Consider the following 25,623-nt stretch of genomic DNA (forward strand, 5'->3'; position numbering starts at 1 on the left):
TTGACACCCCTGCAATTTTGTCAGATAATACTCAGTTTCTTCCTGAAAATGACTGCAATCACAAATTCTTTGGTATTATTATCTTCATTTAATTTGTCTTAAATGAAAAAACACAAAAAGAATGAAAAAACACAAAAGAGAATGAAGCAAAAAGCAAAACATTGATCATTTCACACAAAACTCCAAAAATGGGCCAGCCAAAAGTATTGGCACCCTCAGCCTAATACTTGGTTGCACAACCTTTAGCCAAAATAACTGCGACCAACCACTTCCGTTAACCATCAGTGAGTTTCTTACAATGCTCTGCTGGAATTTTAGACCATTCTTCTTTGGCAAACTGCTCCAGGTCCCTGATATTAGAAGGGTGCCTTCTCCAAACTGCCATTTTTAGATCTCTCCACAGGTGTTCTATGGGATTCAGGTCTGGACTCATTGCTGGCCACCTTAGAAGTCTTCAGTGCTTTCTCTCAAACCATTTTCTAGTGCTTTTTGAAGTGTGTTTTTGGTCATTGTCCTGCTGGAAGACCTCTGAGGGAAGACCTCTGAGGGAGACCCAGCTTTCTCACACTGGGCCCTACATTATGCTGCAAAATTTGTTGGTAGTCTTCAGACTTCATAATGCCATGCACACGGTCAAGCAGCCCAGTGCCAGAGGCAGCAAAGCAACCCCAAAACATCAGGGAACCTCCGCCATGTTTGACTGTAGGGACCGTGTTCTTTTCTTTGAATGCCTCTTTTTTTCTCCTGTAAACTCTATGTTGATGCCTTTGCCCAAAAAGCTCTACTTTTGTCTCATCTGACCAGAGAACATTCTTCCAAAACGTTTTAGGCTTTTTCAGGTAAGTTTTGGCAAACTCCAGCCTGGCTTTTTATGTCTCGGGGTAAGAAGTGGGGTCTTCCTGGGTCTCCTACCATACAGTCCCTTTTCATTCAGACGCCGACGGATAGTACGGGTTGACACTGTTGTACCCTCGGACTGCAAGGCAGCTTGAACTTGTTTGGATGTTAGTCGAGGTTCTTTATCCAACATCCGCACAATCTTGCGTTGAAATTTCTTGTCAATTTTTCTTTTCCGTCCACATCTAGGGAGGTTAGCCACAGTGCCATGGACTTTAAACTTCTTGATGACACTGCGCACGGTAGACACAGGAACATTCAGGTCTTTGGAGATGGACTTGTAACCTTGAGATTGCTCATGCTTCCTCACAATTTGGTTTCTCAAATCCTCAGACAGTTCTTTGGTCTTCTTTCTTTTCTCCATGCTCAATGTGGTACACACAAGGACACAGGACAGAGGTTGAGTCAACTTTAATCCATGTCAACTGGCTGCAAGTGTGATTTAGTTATTGCCAACACCTGTTAGGTGCCACAGGTAAGTTACAGGTGCTGTTAATTACACAAATTAGAGAAGCATCACATGATTTTTCGAACAGTGCCAATACTTTTGTCCACCCTCTTTTTTATGTTTGGTGTGGAATTATATCCAATTTGGCTTTAGGACAATTCTTTTTGTGTTTTTTCATTTAAGACAAATTAAATGAAGATAATAATAATAACAAAGAATTTTTGTTTGCAATAATTTTCAGGAAGAAACTGAGTATTATCTGACAAAATTGCAGGGGTGTCAATACTTTTGGCCACAACTGTATTACAGAATTTAGTAGGGCCATCAGTTCTCTGGTTATACCTAATGTGTAATAAAACATCATGCCCTGCATGGCACTTGCCGAATCGCTGAGTCACTCGGAAGGAGATTTTGCTAGCTAATGCTTTGTGTACTCAGACACTAGTAGTTCTTGGCGGGATGACAGGATGCATTGTAGAAAAGTACTGCTTAGGGCTAAGAATTAACTCCGAGTGAAGAACGGAAATGTCATGGAGTAAAACGGCCATATGATATCGTAACTGAGATAAACAATCGGTATAATGAGCAGCATTTCATGGTGGATCAGGAATAAGCTCGGCAATCATGCCAATATTATTATTCTGTCCTGGGTCTTATTTATGGACGGTGTTCTTACTCTGACAGGGATCATGTCTAGGCTCTAGTCAAGGAAGTTATTAATTTAGTTTTTGAAGTTTCGGATTATCATATTTAACAGGCGTTGAATGGTTATTCCCAAAATCGTAAGTTATCCTCTATCCACTAAAGGTTATTTATTGATCACTGGGGGGTCCAACTGCTGGGACCCCCAGCGATTCTGAGAATGGGGCTCTGTTACCCAGGAACCAGTTCTAGAAAGGTTCATATTGAATGGAGCGTAAGATTCAAGACTGAGCTCTGCAGAGCCCTCAGTAAGCCACCAGTGGGTAATACAAGGATAAATTACAATTCTGGGAATAACCCTTTGAAGAGTACCTATAACTTTATGAAAAACATCATGGAGTAAAAAGAGAGAAAAATAGAAAAACTTTTCTCAAATTTATATTAAAAGGGAAACTTAAAAAAAAAATCCTCGTGGGTGGAGTTTAGTGATTCCAGATGTTTTCAGCTGATAGATCAATTGTGACTTAACATTTGGCACTTTCATTCCAGTCTTCCCCTAGTGTTTTTTTTGTTTTTTTTACGCCCTCAATTTGAAGCATTTTGTATGACTTTTGGCATCCTATTACAGCTTTTGGTTCCAAAAATTTCAAAAGCAGTTCAAGACAAGGAAAAAAAAGTTCTTGTTTTGACTTTGCACCAAATTCATGAATCTTGTGCGCCATTTTAATGAATTTGGTGCCACAATCGGCAACTAATACCACAAGACAAAAAAAAGGAAAGTAAATAACAAAAAAACCTGTCGGTGATGAATTGGGGCCTATTTTGGATCAGATTTGGAGTGCTGCAGATTTTCTTTGGATTGCTCCTTTTTTAGTATGACCCTTTTCTACAGGTTGCCTTAGAAACTCCTCATTAGAACAGAACTTAGAAGCAACACTGAGGAGCAGAGCGACAGAGTAGCTATTTCTGTGCGCCGCAGCTGGGTTGGATGGGTGGATAAATGCATAGAACGAGCCAAGGATTATGTTAGTAAGAGGTTTTGAGTAGATCGGAAAATTGGCAGATGATGACAAACGATTAGTGCTTGTTACCATCAAATTCGAAGTTGATCCGCCTTCCCTGTCATTGACTGTGTGACAGGCTTAGATTTATGTTTTGCTGAGTATACTTTACTGGATTATAAATTACACATTACAAATCCAAGATCTTCCAAAGGAGTCCAAGAACAGCACATCCATTGAAGCATATGGAACATATCAAATACAGAACCTAATCCACACATATTGTAGTTCTGCTATGAACACATACTATATTTTGTTTCTAGAGATGACCTGAACATTTCTCTGGCCATGGACAGGAGTTGAGCAAATATCCTGACTTTCGGGGATCCCGTGCGCATGTTATATTTTGTTGAGTTGGTATGACGTCACCCGTGCAGAGGATGGCGCACAGATGACAGCACACCATCCAGCAGAACATATGCCACTCCAAGGAACTCAGAAGGTCAGGAAATTTGTGTAGCTCCTCTCCGTGGCCAGAGAGCGTAGACTCGGACCATGGATCGGGGTTCCGCCCATCTCCCATTTGCTTCATCTATTTATATTATAATCATAAATTTACCCCCTTAGTGACCAGGCCAAATTTTTCAAATCTGACCGACGTCACTTTGTGACAATAACTTTGGAATGTTTCGATTTTGGAATGTTTATTCCCACCGATATTGAGATTGCTTTGTTTTTTTTAATCGTGATTCGTGACACGTTTTACTTTACGTCAACGCTAAATTCAGGTCGATATGTTTTTACGTTTATTTATAAAAAAAAAAAATCAGAAATTTTACAATAACGTTTCCCTGATGTCAGCTTTTCATCAGCGCCGTTTGTAAAATATTCTTTTATCTTGTTAGAAGGTTTGAAATTATAGCAGCAGTTTTTCAGGTTTTTTTTCAATGACATTTACAAAGCTTAATTTTTAGTGAACAATAGGACTGTGAGGGTCCTATATATTGGAAACTCCCAAAAGTGATACCATTTTAAAAAAAACGGCACCCCTTAACATATTCAGAACTGCTGTCAGTTTATTAACCCTTCAGGTGCTTTTCATGGAATTAATGCAATATGGCATAAGAAAGAAAAATATTATTTTTGCCACCTAAATGTCGCCAACTTCTGAACAGGTCACTATAGCCGGGAGACTCTAAAGGTACTGTCACACTTAGCGATGCACCAGCGATCCCGACCAGCGATATGACGCGGTCAGGATCGCTGGTGCATCGCTAAGTGGTCGCTAGTGAGCTGCCACACAGGCAGATCTCACCAGCGACATAGGAGTCGGGGGTCGCTACTTACCTGTCAGATGAGGCGATGAAGACGTCCTCCCGCCCGTGTCCACGCATCGCTCGTCGGTGCCACAGGAAGCCCAGAAGGAAGCTGATGACGAGAAACAGTCCAGCACGTTCTCGCGCGATCAGCAATAACCAGCGTGGGAGCGGTCGTAGGTAAGTATCAGACATAGCGATATCGCTAGCAATATCGCTGCTACGTCACAAAAACCAGTGACATAACAATATTGATAGCGATATCGCTTAGTGTGACAGGCCCTTAAGGTCGTTATTTGGCCATTAATTTGTTTTCACAAACTTCAGGACCACACAATCAAGATCCCAGGGTGTCAGTGGGGTTAAAGAGCGTGCCCACCACACTTTGTTTACCAACTAGATGCTGTAGTCACTATTGACAACAGAATCTAAGGGGTAAACGACCGTGGTCGGTGCCAACATCAATTATGGCTGATGCAGCATTTTATTTCAAAATATATCTACTACATAAGAGCCCATGTAAATATATATACTGTGTGTGTGTGTGTGTGTGTGTGTGTGTGTGTGTGTGTGTATATATATATATATATATATATATATATATATATATATATATATATATATATATATATATATATATATATATATATAAAAACACACACATACAGCTCTGGCAAAAATGAAGAGACCACTGCAAAATTTTCAGTTTGTCTGATCTTTCTCTTTATAGGTACTGTATATTTTTGAGTAAAATGTAAATTAGCTTCTATTTGTAAACTACTGACAACTTGTCTTCAAATTTCCAAGCACCAGAAATGAGAAATGTTCAAAATAACAAAAAATTGCAGTGCTTGCAGACCTCAAATAATGCTAAGAAAACAAGTTCATAATCATTTAGAAATAACAATACTAATATTTTAACTCAGGAAGAGTTCAGAAATCAATATTTTGTGGAATAACCATGATTGTTAATCACAGCTTTCATGCGTCTTGGCATGCTTTCCACCAGTCTTTCATACTGCTTTTGGGTGACCTTATGCCACTCCTGGTACACAAATTTAAGCAGTTCTTCTGTTTTGATGGCTTGTGACTATCCATCTTCCTCTTGATTACATTCCAGAGCTTTTCAATGGGGTTCAGGTCTGGAGATTGGGCTGGCCATGACAGGGATTTGATGTGGTGGTCTTTCATCCACACATTGATTGACCTAGCTGTGTAGCATGGAGCATTGTCCTTCTGGAAAAACCAGTCCTCAGAGTTGGGGAACATTGCCTGAGCAGAAGGAATCAACTGTTTTTCCAGGATAACCTTGTATGTGGCTTGATTCATACGTCCTTCACAAAGATTAACCTGCCCAATTCCAGCCTTGCTGAAGCATCCCCTGATAATCACGATCCTCCACCAAATTTCACAGTGGGTGCAAGACGCTGTGGCTTGTACGCCTCTCCAGGTCTCCATCTAACCATTAGACGACCAAGTCTTGGGCAAAGCTGAAAATTAGAATCATCAGAGAGGATTACCTTACTCCAGTCCTCTATGGTCTAATCCTCATGGTCTTTGGCAACTTCAGCCTGGCTCTCCTTTGCTTCTCATTGATGAAAGGCTTTTTTTGTAGCTTTACATGACATGAGCCCTGCTTCTAGGAGCCTGTTATGAACTGTTCTTGCCATGCACTTCACCCCTTCTGCAATTTGCCATTCCTTTTGTAGGTCACTTGATGTCATCCTGCGGTTGCTGAGTGACATTCAAATAAGATGATGGTCATCCCTGTGAGTGGAGAGTCGTTTTTGCCCTCTGCCAGTCTATAGCTTTGTTGTGGCCAATGTCTGCTGCTTGACCTTGTTGTAATGGACTGCCATCTTAGGAATTTTAAGGATGGAGACAACATGACGCTCACTGTATCCCTCTGCTAGTAAAGCTGGAATTGAGCCCTTCTTTTCCTCACTCAAGACTTTTCTTTTCAACTCCTTTGGCATGTTTAAAAGTTATTTTTTTCATTCCTATTACTTTTTGGGTTATTACTAGCACTTGTTTTGCCATCCAGCTTGTCCTGTTGTGAGTTTATTTTCTGGTTTACCAGTTGTGAGTTCTCCTTCCAGTCTCCCTCTGGTGGTAACAGGAGGTAGTGAGGCTGATTTAATCAGTAGAAATCTGCCACCCGATAATGAGGATGACGATTGGACCTCAGGAATCTCAGATTGGATTTAAGACAGCCGACGCCCTACTCTGGTGCTGGTGATTCCTTCTGCTTGTCAGGTCTTGGTTCTCAGCTCTGTTCCAGTCAGCTCAAGCTAAGTTTCTCTGCTAATGTTCACACTTGATTTTGTTGTTCTATTCAGTTTTTTGTGTGTTCAGCCAGCCCTGGCGGGGGCTGTGCTGAATTTCCACTCTTATTTATCTGTATTTGCCAATTTGCTTTTTGTCCCTTATTAGATTGGCCTCTTTTTGCTCTGTCTCAGAATATTTCAGAGTGCTGATATAGTGGGAGAAGTCTAGTGACTTCAGGGTTAATTTTGTTATCAGAAGTGTTGGACATTATTTTGTAGTGTTTTGGGCAGATTGCAGACAGTGTCTTTCCTTTCCTCTCCTTTCTAGTTAGTTTGGGCCCCATCGTTTACTCAGCCTATTTTCCTGCCTGTGTTTGTGTTTTCATCTTGTTTCACCGTTAATACATGTGTGGGGGCTGTCTATTCCTTTGGGGTCTGCTCTGGGGCAGTTAGTTTTCCCCTTTTCTTGCTTTAGGCTTATTTAGTCCTCCGGCTGTGACGAGGCGTCTAGGTTCATTGTAGATACAGTACGCTCCACGGCTGCTGCTAGTTGTGTGGTTAGGATCAGGGATCTGCAATCTGCATAGTTACCAACCTCTCTGGTTTTTCTGGGCATAGCATGTTTAGGTTTTTTCCTCCTCGGTGACCCATTCGTAACATTGTCCTATTGCAAGAGGATTGTGAACACCACAGCAGGGTTTATTTTATACTTTCCTTCATTAAATAAGATTTGGTTCAGGTGATCACCTAATCAGAAGCACATTAAGTAGAATGAGGTGTCCTCTGTTTGGAATTCAACGGATAATGGAATGGATGGCTGTCAGACATGTATAGAGGCTGATTTTTATAAAACTGTGCAGTGGTCTCTTAATTTTTGCCAGCGCTGTATGTGTGTGTGTGTGTATGTGTGTATATATATATATATATATATATATATATATAAAATCACATTTGTGTCATTTTTCATCACTTGACAGTATTTTGATGTTTCCCCCACCATGCTTCATGGTTGAGACAGTGTTCTTTGGGTTGTACTCATCCTTCTTCTTCCTCCAAACAAGGTGAGTGAGTGGAGTTGATACCAAAAAGTTCTATTTTGGTCTCATCTGACCACATGACCTTCTCCTTTGCCTCCTCTGGATCTTTCAAATAGTCAGTGGCGAACTTCAAACAGGCCTGGACATGTGTTGGTGTGAGCAGGGGAACCTTGCATGTGCCAGTGAATCAAATACTTATTCTCCCCACTGTATGTATGTATATATAGATTTTTTTCAGAACTACAAACTGGTAATGTCAATAATATGACTTATATTTTTTTAAACCTATAGGCGCCATACAATTATTCAGCTATTTTATAGCTTCAAGTCCCAATAATTTGTTTCCCAGATGCTGTGAAAGACTCTGTAATCTCCTTATGGAAATGTAATACTGACATCTTGAATGGCCATTGATTGCCTTGGTGTGAATTCCAGCTGTTCTTACAATGGCCATAGTGTAATGGTGAAGTACAGGCAGGAGGCACATAAATCACACACGATGGGAAATAACATCAGTGCAAACATTTATGTGTTAAGGGAGTTTGAAATCTGCAACCTTGACACAGAGGTCTTAAAATGTAAAATTGTTATTGTACCCAAATGTACATCACATAGGATGGCAGGTGGCAGATCACACAATGACTCGGAATAAACGGGATTCAAAAATCCATTTTGGATGAGATTTTTATGTGTCCCTTTCGACCCTGTGTGGTCTGGATATTGGTTTTCAATAACTACAGCAGGCATACTATCAATAGGTAATGCTGATGGGTGTGGACCCACTGCGCCATGGGCCAGGCTTACCATGGAGGGGAGTGACTAAATGACTACCGGGTTTTCACTGGAGCCTGTGATGGTGAGGATAGGCTGGACTGCAGGTAGTTACCAGGTACCACTCCAGGGTTTGGACTTCCCTGGCTATTAAAATATGTTTTACTCTGAAATGCTGCTTTATTTCATAGTTAAGCATATATGGCTGGTATCATACAGACAGTGCCTGATACATGCTGCTGTGCATGTATCAGGTGTCAGGTTCAATTAAAAAAGTGTGTTTTTAATATCTTTATAACAATGTCAGAAAAATGAACTAAGAGACCTTCAAGCTCCAAGCAATGTAGCCGCTAAGGAACTAAATGAACAACATGCAATCACAGGAGTTCTTCATGTAGGTCTAGAAAATTACATGCCTTCAATTGCTTGAGAACAGGAAAAACTGGCAAACTAAACAAACCCTGCTTTCAGGGTCTATGAGTGTATGAAGATCGATGTTCTATTACTCACTTGCAGGGGGAACATAATTACATGTCTGAAAGCATGGTGACTTCCGATCTGACCACATCTGGTTGCATTTAAAGGGCCACTCAATCTAAACTGCCTCACCTTATATACATCGTAACCATCTGTTACCAACATGACACAAGCCATGTAGAGATCACAAAGTAACCACAAGGAGCCAATTTGTCTCTATATAGTTTATGCAAGGTTCATGTGGTTTTATGTTTTCGTGTCATGGGACATATGTTGCCTCTGTCAGGCGCTCTGCATGGTATATGGGATCCCTACTAAAAGCTGATTGACCATTTTGCAGTTTTTCAATATTCATTGGCGTAGATATGTGAGGATTAAATGTTTCTTGTGATTTCCAGTCAGAAGACTATCATCAGGGACAGTGGTTAAAATCCTCACAGATCGAGAAAATACAGAGTCAGAAGCACTGAAGTCTCCAATGCCACCATCACAACCATGAAACTTAGAACTCATTCGATTCCTTCTGTTGTCCAATTTATTTTTATTTTTTTGTACTAGTGCCAATCATTGTGACCTTATGAATGATTGTTTTATGTACATCAACTGCTTGGGCAACCCATTCTCAATTCTCATGTCTAGCCCCGTTAAAAAACAGAGCACCTATACTGACCTCCCATGCCAGTGCCATTCCAGAAGGATTGGCTCTCGCGTTCTCGGTGCTCACTTGAGATGGTTACATCATGTGAGCCCTGCACCCAATCAGCTCTGGTATCACTTTCCCTACCTTCGGACAAATCGATCACCAAGAGGAAGTCAGAGAGCAACTGCGGCCTTGTATTCCTTTTGATGTTCAATATTTCTGAAGGCGGGGACAGTGACCCCCAACCCCGATTTGGTGCAGGGCTCACATGATGTAACTGCCTCACATGAACCCCAGGAACACGAGTGCTGACCCCATTGGAACGGCGCCGGCACCAGAGGTGAGTCTAAATGTTTTTAATTTAATGAGGCCAAACATGAGGAATGAGAAGGGTTTGTCCTACTAGTGGACAACCCCTTTGTTCTGATGTGTACAGGGTCTGAAACGTGTATCGGCACCATGAGATATGATTTTACTCAATTCTTGCAAAAACAAAATAATCTTGGTATAACCAATTACTGTGGTGCTGAAGTAGGACACCAGTACTAGCAGCACCCATGGTTCAGACGGTAGAGGCCAAAACCAGATTTCTATTTTACCACTCAGACGTAAAGTTTGGAGAAAAAGTCCGAACAATACTGCTCCATAGATTCATCAACCGTTACATTTCTGTAGAAAAGGCAACGGGGACGAGAAAACCGGATTCTGGGCTCATTCAACATGTGCACCAGGACTTGCCGTACAAAACTATTTTTAGGGACTCAATGCCCTTTCTTTGGGTACGTTTATGTAGTAAATAGATTTACCAATATCTCGGTCTCAATGTTTGCAATTCTTGTATTTTAGCAAGACACGTAGAACCAGTTCACTGAACCGGACTGCAAACGTTTCTGGTGAAATGCTTGTTTGCTTTACAAAATCTTCCTGTCTGCTGAAGTTGGCCCAACACCATATGTGTTTACCTCAAACTTCTGGAGAACTTTTTTTTTTTTTAGATCCTTTTTTTTTCATATATGTTAGTACATGGATTAGACCTTTATAAATGCTGAGGTTTCAGGAGGTAGAAAGCAGGACGCCGCGAATCCAAGGATTTTTGGCAAATTCACAGCAGTGTTCTTATTTAGATGGGTGAATTTTGCGTAAGAAATGTTTATTTTGCCTGTAAATTAATATTAGAAAGAATTATATAGTGACTGCAAATATAAGGACATATACAAACATGTAGAGTACAGGGGATGCGCTGGCCATGACATCTGCTTATTGAACTAGCAGGGTTTACAAAAATGCAGTTTTTGTTTGGTGGCAGCCTGAAAAATCAAGGACGGGGCGTTCTCAGGGAATGACTCAAACCTTTACAATCTCTTATTTGTATAGGCAATATGACTTGTTGATATTTAGGCTATAAAGATGTGTCCCAGGCTTACAGGATAAAACATAAAAAGTTGTGCTCTTTTCTAATAAACTTTCAAATCCTATTTTTTCAAGATTTCTTCAGTCAATAAATGCACATCTTCATCTACATTCAAAGGCTGAAAATGTATCCGGTGATGATTGTACTGGTGCTGGCATGGTGCACTGAACATTTAGCTATAAGGACAGTGTCTATTAAAGGGAGTCCGTCACCAGGTTTTAATATGTAATCTTGGAGCACCATGATCTGGGGTAAATACTCTGATTTCAGGGATGTGTCTGAATAAAATCAGTGTTTTATCAGCAGTAGATTATCACTCCATAACAGCTGGCCTCCTGGTCTAATCACCCCCCCCCTTCCCACTGATTAGCAGCTTTCTGTAAATATACAGTGTACCAAGAAAGGTACCAATCAGTGGTGTGGGCGGGGTTATACACGGCTCAGCATTCTGTACTCAGAAAGGTACCAATCAGTGGTGTGGGTGGGGTTATACACGGCTCAGCATTCTGTACTCAGAAAGGTACCAATCAGTGGTGTGGGCGGGGTTATACACGGCTCAGCATTCTGTACTCAGAAAGGTACCAATCAGTGGTGTGGGCGGGGTTATACACGGCTCAGCATTTTAAGCTCTGCTAAATGTGCAGCAGAGAAAAACTATGCGTATCTAACAGTAAACTATGTGGTACATAGCTGGAATCAGGGTATCTGTCACTATATCATGCTGCTTTTGGATTACATAGCAAAAATTGTTGACCGATTCTGTTTAACCAATGGCCGGAAGTAGCCCACAGTTCTTGGTTAGAGGGCTTTTAAAAGATAAACTCTAGGTACTATTATTGAAAAGATCTTTCAGCTTGGAGGGCTACTCCACTACTTCTATATTGATGGCCTATCCTTTTAATAGGTCATCAGATGGGGGTCCAACACCCCTAATAATCAGCTGTTCTCAGTGCCACTGGTGTCTGGTTGTTAGCATTCAGATAGGGCCAGAGCTGCAATACCTGGGAGCGCCATTATACAGTTGATAGAGCTATGTTGTAAACCGCCACATCTGCTAGCATTCAGCTGCTGTTGGCACAAAGAAAAGCTGATTGGTGGGTGATGAACCCCCTCTGATCTGATATTGATGACCTATACTAAGCATAGGTCATCAATATAAAACTGGTGCAACCCTTTAATATGATTTATTATGCTTGCTAATTGAAGGGCAGCATTTTGCCTTATTTTCTTAAAGGGAACCTGTCACCTGTTTTGGCCGCTATAAGATACGGCCACCCCCTTTCAGGGCTTATCTACAGCATTCTATAGAAGATGGGAGGCGCTGGACCTGCGACATCCATCAGACCGGAACTGGAAGTATGAGATCTGATTTGACTAGATGAGAGGCTCTGGACTGAGATCTAAGCGGTAATGTTGTGGAGATTGACATACCTGCCCTGGCATGCCAATGTAGGGAGGCTAATTCGCCATACAATGCTCCTCTGTTAAATTAAATCTGCAAATTGCCCCTTAAAAGAGGGAGGACTAGAACTCTATAGCGGTTCTGGCATATATGCCAGTCTCCACAAGGAGAAACCTTACCCTTAAGCCCTCAATCCAGAGCCTCTCACCTAGCCAAATCAGATCTCAAACTTTGCACTGATGAGGGGCAATACCCCGAAACACAGTGTGTGCAAATTGAGATTCTGTTTTAACTTTAATCCTAAGTCATATTGCAAGGCTCGCTAAAGGGTCAGTAGTGTCTTTTATTATCGCTACTTCCAACAAGTGGCGCTATAGAGTTCTAGTCCTCTTCCTTTATGAACCATGGGAGAATGGTGTACGGCAGTGGTATATAAGTGTTAACTCATGTAGGTATTATTTGGGTATTGCTTATATTCTTAAGCCATTTATAGTTTTTGCAGTAACTGGAGTCAGTCTTGTAGAGCAAAGCCCCCTTGTTTAATTGTTATTTCTTTGCTTTGTCTAGTTGTTAATTCTCCAAGTTCTTCTGATTTGTTGGCTTTTTTCATGGAGCTTTAGTTTCCGTTAATCTCACTGTATATAGTGATGTTGGCTTGCCACAGAGCAGACGGTCAGTAGGCACAGTCATGGCAACGTAAGCATTCACCTTAGATTACCCTCTGTGCCAGACAGTTATCAGATAAGACAAGTCTGTCCACTAATCATTTTCTATGCCAGGTACAAGACGATGTAATAATAACTGCTTGTTCAGTATCACCTGCACTGTTGAGCAAGGTACACAGAAAGCACTTACATAATAAAGCATAATGAGTTTGGTTGGGCTGAATTATTCTTTTAATTTATTGTGAAAGCTAAATACCTTTTGAATGCTAAATACAAATGCTGGATGGATATTGAAAAGCTTTGTATCCAATAATAACCAATGCATCCAAACAGGCAAATTGGGTGCCCAACATTTTTTGGTCCAAGGGCATTGTTGTTATTATACTGAACCATTCCTAAGGGTCGCAAAAAAAATGTGAAGTGGTGATTAAATAAATACAACACCAGGACCATTACCATATGTGTACAAGAACAGAACCACCATCAGTACATGAATGCATAACCACAATTAGTACATAAATACAGTTCCAAAACCACAATCAGTACCAAAAGCAATAGACTGGAATATAAGCTTATGTGCATGAAGAGTGTTGTCACATGTTCATACTGGCCACTAAACAGACAAAACCAAAGATAAAAACAAAATGAACAAATACCCTGCAATCAATAAATAAGTAGCAATAGTGCATGAAAATAATAAAGGGTACTTGGTTAACATAATTTTAATAAAAAAGAAAAACGTAAATGCCATCCCACCACATCACGGTGACACCAATTTATAATCCAGTTCATTGCTTTTGGTTTTTGTTTGTTTTTGCAGGCTGTGCAAAAAAGGCCGTGGACTCCCTTTTCTTTTAGCTGGACACTATGTTTGTACAGCTCCTAATTGCTGGGTGTCCATAAGTAGGTGCCTCGGTCCTTCTCAGCCCTTATTTACATTTACGTCATTAGACACATGGTAAGGTTTTAATACTAAAGGTTAGGCCATCCCAAATAGGGTCACCGTGATGCGGTGGGATGGCTTGCATGTTTTATTTATCAAAATTATTAACTAAGTACCCTATATTATTTTCATGCACTGTTGCTATTTATTTTTTTACTGCAGGATATTTGCTCATTTTGCTTCAGTCCCATATACACATATTACAAAAACCCACCTCTTCTCGTATGTCTTTAACAATAGTAAGGAGATTCTGGGAGTGGTTGTTACCTGCCATCATCAGACTGGGGTCAATACAGGAACCACAACACTGTTGAGACACAGACAGTTTCAGTATCAAATAAACATTTAAATCCATGTAGAACAGACACCATGATGAGATTTTGTGCGCACAACACAACACGTCTGCAGACTTCCATCTTCTCTGGTCATCTACACCACATCCCATTATGATGGCCTAAATAATAAAAGTATAATATATTATAATGTCTGATAGTTAAAGATATCTCAATTTCTGTGCTCCTGAAGAAATAATTGCCCCTCCACACACACACACACACACACTCACATTGCCCATCTCCATAATATCTGGCAACACTGTCCCTCTCCATAATATCCCCCCCTTCACTCTGCCCCTCTCCAAAATATCCCCCGCACAGTTGTTCTCCATAAGATTCCCCCTCCACTCTGCTCTCTTCATAATATCCCTCACACTGCTGTTCTCCATAATATTCCTCCTTCCACTCTGCCACTCTCCATAATATCCCTCACACTGCACCTCTCCAAAACATTCCTCCCTCCACTCTGCCCCTCTCCATAACATTCCTCCTTCCACTCTACCCCTCTCCATAATGTCCCTCACACGGCCCCTTTCCATAATATCTCTACACACTGCCTCTTTCTGTAATATCCCCACATACTGCCCTTCTTCCTATAATAACCACACATACTGCCCCTATCCATATCCCCCCACTCTGCCTCTTCCTATAATATCCCCCCACACTGCCCTTCTTCCTATAATATCCCCTCACATTGCCCTTCTTCATAATATGCCCTAATACTGCCCCATACCAAAAATGGCAACTAATATCACTACCTTCTTTCTATAATATCTCCCCACACTGCCCCTCTCATAATATCCCCTCACACTCATCTTCTTCCTATAATATCTCCCCACACTGCTCTTATTTGTATAATATCCCTCACACTGCCTTTCTCCATAATATCTCCCGACACTGCCCTTCTTCCTATAATATCCCCACACACTGCTTCTTTCTATAATATCCCCCTTCACTGCCTCTTCCTATAATATCTCCTCACAATGTCCTTCCCCCTATAATATTCCCCCACACTGGTCTTCTTCATAATATCCTACCACACTGCCTTCTTCCTATAATATCCCCCCACACTGCCCTTCTCCCTATAATATCCGCTCGCACTGCCCTTCTTCCTATAATATCCCCTCACACTGCCCTTCTTCCTATAATATCCCCTCACACTGCCCTTCTCCCTATAATATCCCCTCACACTGCCCTTCTCCCTATAATATCCCCCTACTCTGCCCTTCTCCCTAAAATATCCCCCCACTTTGCCCTTCTTCCTATAATATCCCCTCACATTGCTCTTCTTCCTATAATATCCCCTCACATTGCTCTTCTTCCTATAATATCCCCACACACTGCCCTTCTCCCTATAATATCCCCTCACACTGCCCTTCTCCCTATAATATCCCCCCGCTGCCCTTCTTCCTATAATATCCTCTCACACTGCCCTTCTTCCAATAATATCCCCACACACCACACACTGTCTTCTCCCTATAATATCCCCTCACACTGCCCTTCTCCCTATAATATCCCCCCACGCTGCCATTCCTATAATATCCCCTCACACTGCCCTTCTTCCTATAATATCCCCGCACACTGCCCTTCTCCCTATAATATCCCCCCACGCTGCCCTTCTTCCAATAATATCCCCTCACACTGCCCTTCTTCCTATAATATCCACTCACACTGACCTTCTCCCTATAATATCCCCCCACACTGGCCTTCTCCCTTTTAATATATCCCCACACTGCCCTTCTTCATATAATATCCCCTCACACTCTCCTTCTTTCTATAATATCACTCCACACTGCCCTTCTTCCTATAGTATCCGCTCGCACTGCCCTTCTTCCTATAATATCCCCTCACACTGCCCTTCTTCCTATAATATCACCTCACACTGCCCTTCTCCCTATAATATCCCCCCACGCTGCCCTTCTTCCAATAATATCCCCACACACTGCCCTTCTTCCTATAATATCCCATCACACTGCCCTCCCTATAATATCCTCCCACGCTGCCCTTCCTATAATATCCCCTCACACTGCCCTTCTTCCTATAATATCCCCGCATACTGCCCTTCTCCCTATAATATCCCCCCACGCTGCCCTTCTTCCAATAATATCCCCACACACTGCCCTTCTTCCTATAGTATCCTCTCACACTGCCCTTCTTCCTATAGTATCCTCTCACACTGCCCTTCTTCCTATAATATCCACTCACACTGGCCTTCTCCCTATAATATCCCCCCACACTGCCCTTCTTCATATAATATCCCCTCACAATCTCCTTCTTTCTATATCACCCCACACTGCCCTTCTTCCTATAGTATCCGCTCGTACTGCCCTTCTTCCTATAGTATCCCCTCGCACTGCCCTTCTCCCTATAATATCCCCTCACTCTGCCCTTCTTCCTATAATATCCCCTCACACTGCCCTTCTCCCTATAATATCCCCTCACACTGGCCTTCTCCCTTTTAATATCTCCCCACACTGCCCTTCTTCATATAATATCCCCTCATACTCTCCTTTCTATAATATCACCCCACACTGGCCTTCTTCCTATAGTATCCCCTCACACTGCCCTTCTCCCTATAATATCCCCTCACACTGCCCTTCTTCCTATAATATTCCCTCACACTGCCCTTCTCCCTATAATATCCCCTCACACTGGCCTTCTTCATAATATCTCCTCACACTGGCCTTCATCATAATATCCCCTCACACTGGCCTTCTTCATAATATCCCCTTACACTGCCCTTCTTCCTATAATATCCCCTCACACTGCCCTCCTTCCTATAATATCCCCTCACACTGCCCTTCTCCCTATAATATCCCCTCACACTGCCCTTCTTCCTATATTATCCCCTCACACTGCCCTTCTCCCTATAATATCCCCTCACACTGCCCTTCTCCCTATAATATCCCCTCGCACTGCCCTTCTCCCTATAATATCCCCTCACACTGGCCTTCTTCATAATATCCCCTCACACTGCCCTTCCTATAATATCCCCTCACACTGGCCTTCTTCATAATATCCCCTTACACTGCCCTTCTTCCTATAATATCCACTCACACTGCCCTTCTTCCTATATTATCCCCTCACACTGCCCTTCTCCCTATAATATCCCCTCACACTCTCCTTTCTATAATATCACCCCACACTGCCCTTCTTCCTATAGTATCCGCTCGTACTGCCCATCTTCCTATAGTATCCCCTCGCACTTCCCTTCTCCCTATAATATCCCCTCACTCTGCCCTTCTTCCTATAATATCCCCTCACACTGCCCTTCTCCCTATAATATCCCCTCACACTGGCCTTCTCCCTTTTAATATCTCCCCACACTGCCCTTCTTCATATAATGTCCCCTCATACTCTCCTTCTTTCTATAATATCACCCCACACTGGCCTTCTTCCTATAGTATCCCCTCACACTGCCCTTCTTCCTATAATATCCCCTCACACTGCCCTTCCTATAATATCCCCTCACACTGCCCTTCTCCCTATAATATCCCCTTACACTGCCCTTCTTCCTATAATATTCCCTCACACTGCCCTTCTCCCTATAATATCCCCTCACACTGGCCTTCTTCATAATATCCCCTCACACTGGCCTTCTTCATAATATCCCCTTACACTGCCCTTCTTCCTATAATATCCCCTCACACTGCCCTCCTTCCTATAATATCCCCTCACACTGCCCTCCTTCCTATAATATCCCCTCACACTGCCCTCCTTCCTATAATATCCCCTCACACTGCCCTTCTCCCTATAATATCCCCTCACACTGCCCTTCTCCCTATAATATCCCCGCACACTGCCCTTCTTCCTATAATATCCCCTCACACTGCCCTTCTCCCTATAATATCCCCTCACACTGCCCTTCTCCCTATAATATCCCCTCACACTGCCCTTCTCCCTATAATATCCCCTCACACTGCCCTTCTCCCTATAATATCCCCCCACGCTGCCATTCCTATAATATCCCCTCACACTGCCCTTCTCCCTATAATATCCCCCCACGCTGCCCTTCTTCCAATAATATCCCCTCACACTGCCCTTCTTCCTATAATATCCACTCACACTGACCTTCTCCCTATAATATCCCCCCACACTGGCCTTCTCCCTTTTAATATATCCCCACACTGCCCTTCTTCATATAATATCCCCTCACACTCTCCTTCTTTCTATAATATCACTCCACACTGCCCTTCTTCCTATAGTATCCGCTCGCACTGCCCTTCTTCCTATAATATCCCCTCACACTGCCCTTCTTCCTATAATATCACCTCACACTGCCCTTCTCCCTATAATATCCCCCCACGCTGCCCTTCTTCCAATAATATCCCCACACACTGCCCTTCTTCCTATAATATCCCATCACACTGCCCTCCCTATAATATCCTCCCACGCTGCCCTTCCTATAATATCCCCTCACACTGCCCTTCTTCCTATAATATCCCCGCATACTGCCCTTCTCCCTATAATATCCCCCCATGCTGCCCTTCTTCCAATAATATCCCCACACACTGCCCTTCTTCCTATAGTATCCTCTCACACTGCCCTTCTTCCTATAGTATCCTCTCACACTGCCCTTCTTCCTATAATATCCACTCACACTGGCCTTCTCCCTATAATATCCCCCCACACTGCCCTTCTTCATATAATATCCCCTCACAATCTCCTTCTTTCTATATCACCCCACACTGCCCTTCTTCCTATAGTATCCGCTCGTACTGCCCTTCTTCCTATAGTATCCCCTCGCACTGCCCTTCTCCCTATAATATCCCCTCACTCTGCCCTTCTTCCTATAATATCCCCTCACACTGCCCTTCTCCCTATAATATCCCCTCACACTGGCCTTCTCCCTTTTAATATCTCCCCACACTGCCCTTCATATAATATCCCCTCATACTCTCCTTTCTATAATATCACCCCACACTGGCCTTCTTCCTATAGTATCCCCTCACACTGCCCTTCTCCCTATAATATCCCCTCACACTGCCCTTCTTCCTATAATATTCCCTCACACTGCCCTTCTCCCTATAATATCCCCTCACACTGGCCTTCTTCATAATATCTCCTCACACTGGCCTTCATCATAATATCCCCTCACACTGGCCTTCTTCATAATATCCCCTTACACTGCCCTTCTTCCTATAATATCCCCTCACACTGCCCTCCTTCCTATAATATCCCCTCACACTGCCCTTCTCCCTATAATATCCCCTCACACTGCCCTTCTTCCTATATTATCCCCTCACACTGCCCTTCTCCCTATAATATCCCCGCACACTGCCCTTCTTCCTATAATATCCCCTCACACTGCCCTTCTCCCTATAATATCCCCTCGCACTGCCCTTCTCCCTATAATATCCCCTCACACTGGCCTTCTTCATAATATCCCCTCACACTGCCCTTCCTATAATATCCCCTCACACTGGCCTTCTTCATAATATCCCCTTACGCTGCCCTTCTTCCTATAATATCCACTCACACTGCCCTTCTTCCTATATTATCCCCTCACACTGCCCTTCTCCCTATAATATCCCCTCACACTCTCCTTTCTATAATATCACCCCACACTGCCCTTCTTCCTATAGTATCCGCTCGTACTGCCCATCTTCCTATAGTATCCCCTCGCACTTCCCTTCTCCCTATAATATCCCCTCACTCTGCCCTTCTTCCTATAATATCCCCTCACACTGCCCTTCTCCCTATAATATCCCCTCACACTGGCCTTCTCCCTTTTAATATCTCCCCACACTGCCCTTCTTCATATAATGTCCCCTCATACTCTCCTTCTTTCTATAATATCACCCCACACTGGCCTTCTTCCTATAGTATCCCCTCACACTGCCCTTCTTCCTATAATATCCCCTCACACTGCCCTTCCTATAATATCCCCTCACACTGCCCTTCTCCCTATAATATCCCCTTACACTGCCCTTCTTCCTATAATATTCCCTCACACTGCCCTTCTCCCTATAATATCCCCTCACACTGGCCTTCTTCATAATATCCCCTCACACTGGCCTTCATAATATCCCCTTACACTGCCCTTCTTCCTATAATATCCCCTCACACTGCCCTCCTTCCTATAATATCCCCTCACACTGCCCTCCTTCCTATAATATCCCCTCACACTGCCCTCCTTCCTATAATATCCCCTCACACTGCCCTTCTCCCTATAATATCCCCTCACACTGCCCTTCTCCCTATAATATCCCCGCACACTGCCCTTCTTCCTATAATATCCCCTCACACTGCCCTTCTCCCTATAATATCCCCTCACACTGCCCTTCTCCCTATAATATCCCCGCACACTGCCCTTCTTCCTATAATATCCCCTCACACTGCCCTTCTCCCTATAATATCCCCTCACACTGCCCTTCTTCCTATAATATCCCCTCACACTGCCCTTCTCCCTATAATATCCCCTCACACTGCCCTTCTTCATAATATCCCCTCACACTGCCCTTCCTATAATATCCCCTCACACTGGCCTTCTTCATAATATCCCCTTACACTGCCCTTCTTCCTATAATATCCCCTCACACTGCCCTCCTTCCTATAATATCCCCTCACACTGCCCTTCTCCCTATAATATCCCTTCACACTGCCCTTCTTCCTATATTATCCCCTCACACTGCCCTTCTCCCTATAATATCCCCGCACACTGCCCTTCTTCCTATAGTATCCGCTCGCACTGCCCTTCTTCCTATAATATCCCCTCACACTGCCCTTCTTCCTATAATATCACCTCACACTGCCCTTCTCCCTATAATATCCCCTCACACTGCCCATCTCCCTATAATATCCCCTCACACTGCCCTTCTCCCTATAATATCCCCTCACACTGCCCTTCTTCCTATAGTATCTCCTCGCACTGCCCTTCTCCCTATAGTATCTCCTTGCACTGCCCTTCTCCCTATAATAGCCCCTCGCACTGCCCTTCTCCCTATAATAGCCCCTTACACTGGCCTTCTTCCTATAATATCCCCTCACACTGCCCTTCTCCCTATAATATTCCCTCACACTGCCCTTCTTCATAATATCCCCTCACACTGCCCTTCTTCATAATATCCCCTCACACTGCCCTTCTTCATAATATGCCCTCACACTGCCCCACACCAAACACGGCAACTAATATCACAAGACAAAAAAGTAAAATGACTTAAAGAAAGAATGCAAATGATGACTCGGGGCCCATGTATCTAAAATAAAAAGGATACAAGTAACTTGGTGGTTATTCATGAAAGAAATTTACTAATTTGTGTTTGCAGTTTCTATACAGAGCCCGGTGCATCCATGGTTAGGGAATACAAAGTCTGAGTAGCCCGTTTCTGCAGACATGAGTTACTCCATTCCCTTTTGCCTTCTCCCTTACTGTTGATAGATGAGCAAGAAGAAGGGCAGTGGTATTAGGTAAAATAATATTTTGAGGTTGGGTTTCCTGGATTTGATCAAGGGTCTTTCTTTTCCTACTGCCACTCTTGTCCACAGGCTGTGTGTGGTATTACAGCTTAGCCTCGTTCAAGGGAAGAGCCTACGTTATTAGTATCCTGTCGGCTTTATGTGTGTGATTTATGCGTATACTGTTTGCACTCATTGCTTTATGTCAAGGTCAATACTTAGTAAACAGGGCGCTCGGAGTCTATATACAGTGCAGGGCTAATGTTCCCTGAAGAACATTCGCTCCCTGACATTTGCACTAGATCTTATACAGTACACAAAAAAAGAGGTAAGAAATTATTACAGATCTTCACTTTTCTCCTTGCAAAGTAATGGAAGTATAATAAATAGATTATATATGTGCACTTCTTTCTCTCCTCTATATTAGATGACATAATACATAATGCAGCATATTAAATGTGTAAAGTTTAGCATGCAGGCAGAACAATGTCTTTTATAACGCTTGCATTAATATCATGGCTTCTTCTATAACAAGTACATATGTGTCCACCCTTAACGTCTTCATATATTTGGATTCTAATTTACTCATAATACAAATACAGGTTGCAATTCCATTCACAACCACTTGGTGGCCACACAGACACATATAGCATCAACATCTCCCGACAGAGTATCATGAAATCCTGAAATCGGGTAATGTTGAACTTAGGGGAAAAATATGGGTGGAGACGTCTGTATAATGGATCAATTTTGCTAAAATGGATCCTATTTAACCTCCACAAATTCGAGAAGGAAAAACTAAATTGCAAAAAAAAAGTCTCCAAGGGTCAACAAGTTTATTAAAATATGTCGCTCATAGTGAATCTTTTAAAGGCAACATGACCCCATTAATAGGAACCTGTCATTTGCAAAACTGCTATTTACCTGGAGATATTGGGTCTGGAGGATGTATCGCTGATTGCTTCATGTGAGTGTTGGTAACCAATATTTTGCTAGTGTCAAAGGTTAGTAGAAAAGGTCACACAAAAAAATTTGATTGGGCTTTAATTGATTTTAAGTAAAAAAAAAAAAAAAGTGTTCTACTGTAATTTTTCAGTGGTCGCCAAAATATCCTGTTTAAACTTTATTTAAAATAACATAATTCTGCCTCCACTAGGGGGAGCTCATGAGCTATCTGCAATGATTACTCCCCCTAGTGGTGGTAGAGTACTTTTTCTGTATCCATATGTGGGAGATTTGGAGAGGTGTAAAAGAAAGTCTGCTTTTCAAATGCCATAAATATGTATTAATAAATGAATATAGTAGAATAAATATAGCATAAATGAATCTTTGTCACATTTTAGACCATTTAATATTAATAAATTGAATGGTGACTTAGGGAGGGCCGTCATTTTAGGGAACAATCGGTGCACATGGATTTGAGAATGGCACTGGTGTAATTGTGCAATAGACACAGGGGGGACGCCGCAGACAGAAATCAGGTGGTGGGAGGGCTCATCTGACAGTTCATGGTAGTTATATGAGACTCCAGTCATAGTTTCTGCAGCGGCTGCAGTATCAAAGGCAATGCTATATTAGGTTCATAAATAAGGATATTATTAGAGGAGCAGTCATCCTGTTTTGCTTCCCGTGCATATGGATGAGCAGCGTGTAAGCTCTGCTCCAGGAATCTATGGGATGTAAGGAACCAGGTGAGATATTCCCAAAACTAGAGTGACATAAATCTAAGGTCAGAGCTTTATGTCCTGGTCCTTACCAGTCAGCCATAGTGTTTATATGAAGGTTCAGGGCGGAAATCTGTTGTATAACTTCTTCCATATCCCCATGATAAAACTTCCTGTCCACGCTCCATTCTTAATTATTTCCTACCAACATATGCTAACTTTATTGGATATCGTACTTTTCATAAAACTGCCAGAGAATAGAAGTTTTGTCATGGGGACGATGAAGCAGAGACGCTGTACTTTGGGTCTCTTTAAAAATGGAATCAGGTAATTAAAGGGAATCTGTCTCTAAGTTTTTGCTACCCCATCTCAAGCAGCGTGATGTAGGGGCATATAGACCTTGAATCCAGTGAGGTGTCACTTACAGAGCTGCGTTCTGTAGTTTTGATAAAATCCCTGGTTTATCTGCTGAAGTTTTCCCAGGTCTCTGAATGCTGAGTTCTGTATAACCCCGCCCACACCACTGATTGGCAGGTTTCTGCCTATGCACAGTGTACACAGAAAGCTTGTTAATCAGTGGTGGGGGTGAGGTTAGGCCTAGCTCATGAGTATGGAGAACTACCTGGCCACAGGTTTACTAGTCCTGTAGGGATAATCTCCTGCTGTTAAAACATGGATTTTATTAACTCTGTAACAAGTATCACTGGAATCAGGGTCTCTGTCTCTATATTATGCTGCTGTCAGATTAATTGGCAAAATCTTTTGGCAGATTCCCTTTAAAAGTCAGGAAGAAATACTTTGAACTCTAACTCCTTCTACTCTGTTTCATACACTTCGATTCTTTCACAAGGACTTTTATATCATTATTAGTAATAACAAAAAGCGTTTGTCTTGCTCAACTTGTTTTCACATTAAGAGGTTAGTGTGGAAGGTGTTGTCAGGTCTGCTGATACCTTATGAAAGCGTGAGCAATCAGCGGATATCGTGCAACTGTCCTACATAGGCATCCCACAAGGTATCCCTGAACGGTGGACTTATCAGTCATTACCACAGGGGAGAGGTTGAGTAGTTTAGTAGCAAGAATTAAGGAGTCTTTATGCTGCAAGATAAAAGTGTTTTTAAAAGTGTTCATTTCACAATTATCTTGCTGTGTAAACAGGCAAAATGGTTGTTCATCTGGTGAACTGATCTTTTGCGCAGCACCAAAGATCATTGTCCTTAGCAGCTCATAGTCTTGTGTAAGCAGAACTTACACTGCTGAGAACAATGGCGCCCTATGTGTACTGAATGATCTAGTATATATCTAGTGTAGATGTCATGGAGTGACTGACCAGTGTGACACGACCCAACAGTTGGTCGGTCACTAAACGGCACAACAACACAACGCCGATGGAATAGGGGAGAGGAAGGCCCTGACAATAGGTAATCAGGGAACGGTCCCCTCCTGAGCTCCACCCTGAGCCTGTCCCTGTTCTCACCTAACACCCTATGCAGGTCCTTCCCCCTGCTGACGTCAGGATACCTCGTCCTTATTTGTCACCTAGATCTGCCCTGGCTAGTGCACGGGCCGGCAAAGAGCACTTGCCTCCCCTCTGCAGATAAAACACCCAGGGGGAAGTGACAGACACCAATGGGGCAAGGTAACAAAAATACAACACAGCTTGTGCACACCGCTGTTTAACTCCACACCACAGATAGCACAGCAACAGGACTCCAAACACTAGACTTGGCTGACACCAGAGAGCTGCTTCTGCAATGGTTGGTCTCCAAAGAGGAACTGTATCACCAAGACTGTGAAAAATACCAAGAGTTTTAACAATGGTCAAGGTAAACACTGTTATGGAATAAGTCAAAAGTGACGAGTTTGTACTCAAATTTTATTTTCTCTGGTCCCCTGACTATGCTCTAAATTTTCTAGTCTTTACCAAAGGGGTGTAGATCACAGGATTCCCAATCTTTAGACTGCTCTGTATTATTACCTTGGGAGCAGCCTAAAGACCCCCCCGGGAACCCTGTGAGCAATGCCCCCCCAGAGAAACCTGTGAGCAATGCCCCCCCAGAGAACCCTGTGAACAATGCCCCCCAGAGAAACCCTGTGAGCAACGCCCCCCCCGGGAACCCTGTGAGCAATGCCCCCCCCGGGAACCCTGTGAGCAATGCCCCCCCCGGGAACCCTGTGAGCAATGCCCCCCCTGGGGAACCTTGTGAGCAATGCCCCCCCTTCCCGGGAACACTGTGAGCAATGCCCCCCGGGGAACCCTGTGAGCAATGCCTCCATCCCAGGAACCCTGTGAGCAATGCCGCTCAGG

At 42.8% G+C, this 25,623-nt stretch overlaps 1 protein-coding gene across 3 annotated transcripts in view; it reads left to right on the forward strand.

Moving 5' to 3' along the window:
- Positions 1 to 25,623, forward strand: part of GHR (growth hormone receptor) — a 489,978-nt gene that overhangs the window by 200,506 nt on the left and 263,849 nt on the right. The window lies entirely within an intron of this gene.

The sequence above is a fragment of the Dendrobates tinctorius genome, unplaced genomic scaffold (genome assembly GCF_039654945.1).
Source record: "Dendrobates tinctorius isolate UK_male_01 unplaced genomic scaffold, ASM3965494v1 ptg000083l, whole genome shotgun sequence".
Classification (NCBI taxonomy): domain Eukaryota; kingdom Metazoa; phylum Chordata; class Amphibia; order Anura; family Dendrobatidae; genus Dendrobates; species Dendrobates tinctorius.